Source organism: Asterias amurensis, chromosome 7 (genome assembly GCF_032118995.1).
Source record: "Asterias amurensis chromosome 7, ASM3211899v1".
Classification (NCBI taxonomy): Eukaryota; Metazoa; Echinodermata; class Asteroidea; order Forcipulatida; family Asteriidae; genus Asterias; species Asterias amurensis.
In genome coordinates, this window is record NC_092654.1 from 2137461 (window position 1) to 2141921 (window position 4461).

A 4461-nucleotide genomic window follows, 5' to 3' on the forward strand; every position below is an offset into this window, starting at 1 on the left:
ATCCCACAGTACAGGCCTGATACGTCACTGGGGCAACGAAGGCGATTGCCTCTTTGCCCCTGGTCATTGCCTTTCTGCCTTTGCAATGCTCCTAGAAAATTACAAGTGCCTCATATAGGTGCCCTTTTACCAAGGGGAAAGGTGCTCAGGCCCTTCAAAACGGAAGTATACAGGCCTGGCCAAAAGGCTCCTGGTCGGCCTGACTCACACGGGTCAGGTTGGTTTGGAACCCAGAATCCGGTTCACTTCTGACCCAAGGGGTTTTAAAGTGAACTCATTCAGTTCCTGAGCTTAGTAATTTACGGTCAGTAGTGGTCGTAAAAAAAAATGTATAAGTAAATAAATAAATGAGGCGTTGAATGGGTGTTTATAAATAGATGCTTATTTTACATTACTGAAAACCGGTTGTGCATAAATCAAAAGCGTACAGCAGCTGCATGCAGGGATATTAATTTGCTCGAAAACACAGTATTTAATTACTACTTGTTTGTTGTCTCATATTTATGCATTCAGAGAATGTGTATCTCTTCTCTTGGAAATGTCCAATTTCAACTCAGGCACCTCGACCAAAACAGTTAACGATAATCCTCATTCTAGCTGGCAAAGTGACAGAGTCGTTATTGATAGCTCTTTCGTTGGATCAAAGTCTTTATGAATCTAGTTTCTGGTTTAAAGGCACTGGACACTATTGGTAACTACTCAAATCAAATTGTTGCCATACACAATTATTTGTTTAACGATCACAACGGAGAGCTGATGAAAGTATAAGCGTAGGAACGTAGTTTTTGAGAAAAAGGTAATTTCTCACTCAAATATAGACTTCAGGTCTGAAGCCTTTTATTACTTTATCTGAAAGCACACAAATCTGTGCAAGGATTAGGTTGTTTTTCTTGCATTATTCTCTTGCATCTACAATGACCAATTGAGTCTAACTTTTCACAGGTTTGTTATTTATGCATTGGTTGGATACACCAAGTGGGTCTTTGGCAATTACCAAAGGTGTCCGGTGTCTTTAAAGGGCTCCTTCTGAGGCCATCCAATTGTCTAGGAGCCAGTAGCCACAGTAAAGTGTTTACAGAAAGTGCCATTTTGGGGCCACACCATTTTCACTGCCAGCCTCGATTTGACAACGCACATTATTTTAGTCCGGACGAAACTATAAAATGGCTGCATAGCAAAATATATGATTCTGAAAATGGTCAAGGCACCAACAAAAAACGATCAAAACACCCACTCTAACATCAGACAAATTGACAAGATCTTATGAACATCCTTGCTACAGTTATAACTGAAAGCCATTTCTTGACCTCGACAATCCCTCTCATCTCAACACACCAATTTAGCAACATCCTGTCGTTCTGTTGGCCCTATACGACTCGAGTGATAGGTAAATATTGCGAATTTATGTCAACCAAGCACCTACATAACCAGTGTTGATTAAATTCTATGGGGATGAAATGCACTTCAAGTTGGAGTTCATTTTGCACTGAATCCGCGAGTCAACAAGTCGAGTTGCATCTTCAAGTTAGAACACATCTTTGGATGACTAAAATGACTAGGTGTGTTTGATTGAACTTTTTGCATCTTAAAGGCAGTGGACACTATTGGTAATTACTCAAAATAATTATTAGCATAAAACCTTTCTTGGTGACAAGTAATGGGGAGAGGTTGGTGGTATAAAACATTGTGAGGAACAGCTCCCTCTGAAGTGCCATAGTTTTGGGGAAAGAAGTAATTTTCCACGAATTTGATTTCGAGACCCCAAGTTTAGAACTTGAGGTCTCGAAATCAACCATCTAAATGCACACAACTTCGTGTGACAAGGGTGTTTTCTTCTTTCATAAATATCTCGCAACTTTGATGACCGACTGAGCTCAAATTTTCACAGGTTTGTTATTTTATGCATATGTTGAGATACACCAACTGTGAAGGCTAGTCTTTGACATTTACCAATAGTGTCCACTGCCTTTAATTGGTAAGGTTCATAAGACAAGGTCTTAACGAACATTCACTATTTGGCGTAAGTTCTCTTACCGTGGTACTTTTTTTTGTCAACCATTACTAAATCGTAATTCTGGATATACGACGTCAATCATGAAGAACAACCTGCTACCGTGTGCGTTTTAGTCCCTCATTGCACTTTTTCGTATCGACATCTTGTCACGTTTGAGGTTGGTGCTTTTTGTAAATCAACCGTTACTAATTCGTAGTTGTGGGTATACGACATAAATCATGGAGTACGACCTGCTACGGTATATGTGTTTTAGTCCACATTGCCCTTTTTATTAACATCGACATCTTGTCACGTTTGAGGTTGCTGCTTGAAAAACTCCTGTAAATTGTGGATGATGCCCGGCACTTTAGCAAGCGACAGGTCATGCAATATCCATTAGGTAGGACGATTACCAGCCAAAGGCCATTGTTATCGTCAGCAAGGTTTTATGAATACTTGATTAGCATGACAGCCAATTTTCAGCGCCAAAATTACTTGCAATGTTTGCTCGCGTGAGTGCCGTGTATCGACTGGTTGGTTGTTGGGCAATGACATTATTTGTAAGAAGGCTTGGAACAACTTCAGCAGAGAATGTTTTATTTCAATTGAAGCCCGCCTCTTTTCTATTCCCCGATATTATATTAATCCAACTGTATGCTTCTTAATCTTGAATAGAAGGAAATGTCGTTTTTCGTTAATTGTGTTTTAAATTCTGTTTCTCACAGTGATCATTACTCCCCTTACGAAGATTCTGCATTGTAATTGGTTTACAGCGCGTCACATTATGTCTTGTTAGAACAGTTGGAAAGCAAATCAAGCCAAGCTAATCAGAAAACGAGAGAGAAAAAACTGTCTTTTGGTGATGCTCGGATTGTCTGTTATCCGACACTAGTTAATCATTTTTTTTTCAAACAGGAAATCCTATTTATAAGTACTTACTATACAGAGCGTCATTCGTCTATTTAAAGATTGAATGACCACGCCAACCCAAGATATCATTTCAGCCGGTAGTTTTGATATCTTTGTTGACATTGCTGATTGTATACCAAAGGACGTCTGTGTGTTGTTACCAATTAGGGCCTAAGGTTATCTTGTATATTTTCTGGTTGCTTGCAATTAACTGGGTAGAAATGTATCTCGTTTAAAAAATAAACTGACTTGCAAATATTTATATTAGTGCTGTCATTGTTATTAACAACCACCGGTACTTTTTAGAACAAACATTACTCAAAAGAGAGATTTCCATGTGGTGTTACCGCAAACCTCACTAATTTAATCCCACAATGCAAAGTTTGAAATCATATACTTTGTTCTATGTTTTTTTTGTTTTTACAACAACCATGTAAACATATATTATTTACGATTCAACATCGCTAAATTACGTAAACGGTAAGCCCGTTCATCCCTTTAATGCAGAAAACGTCAAGCTTTAAAGACAGAGATATATACTAAACAAAAGTAGAGCTATTTCAAAACTCTAACTGAAGACAGAGATATGTACACAAAGTGAAAGTAGAGCTATTTAAAAAAAACTCTAACTAAAAACAGAGGTATACACATAATTCAAAGGATTCATTGTTACGCGCGGTTTCGTTTTCAGGTTTGCCCCACTTCTCTTTGACGTCTATGCAGTTCCAAAGGAAAATAAACACCAACCAGGTATCAATTTACACTTTTCAAATTATACTAAATTCCCTTGAGAGGGGATGTTCAAAATATAGAACCTAATTGTGTTTGATCAATAGAAACACAGCACAATGTTTGAGTGAAACAGAGAGTGGTTGACCAATTCAGGCTGCATTATCTCCTACTCCCATCGATGATGACAATACACTTTAGGTAGAGTACAGGAAGAGCGCTCTTTTTATGGCAGTATTGAAACGTTTTTTGTTTTTTTTTTTCTTAGAAAAGAGTAGAAATACCGATCATTACGATCAAATGTCCAGTTCCATCCGAACCGACGACGAGAGAAGATAAAGAAGAAAAATGAGTTAGAGTATAGAGCGATTTATTTTATGCAGACATCGATTGTCAAAATGGAATTTGAGCCCACAATCAATTGATACGGCTCTGAATTGATGATATAACATTTCGCGACTCCCCTCATCTCTGCCCATGGCAACCGTCCGGATGAAATTACTGACGAGTCTGAGAGAGAAGGAAGTAAAATGTTCCCGCCTTGCCACTGGTGTGGCGGTGTGCAGAGACTTATCCACGTGATGAGCATTAATCCACGTTAGAATTTACCATTAACAGGTCATTTCGACTGAAGGGGAGCAAAGTCTGACTAGGTGATGTCGAGATAACACAAGTGGACGGACGATTGGGAATCTCCTCTTAAAACTGGGTAATTCGCCCCTTAAGTTGATCACCCCACGGCCGCTACATATACACTGGGAACGAGGTAAAGGACCGTGTCAGTTATCTCGATGCGATTGCGTGGTACGGGATACACACGTGTCAGCCTC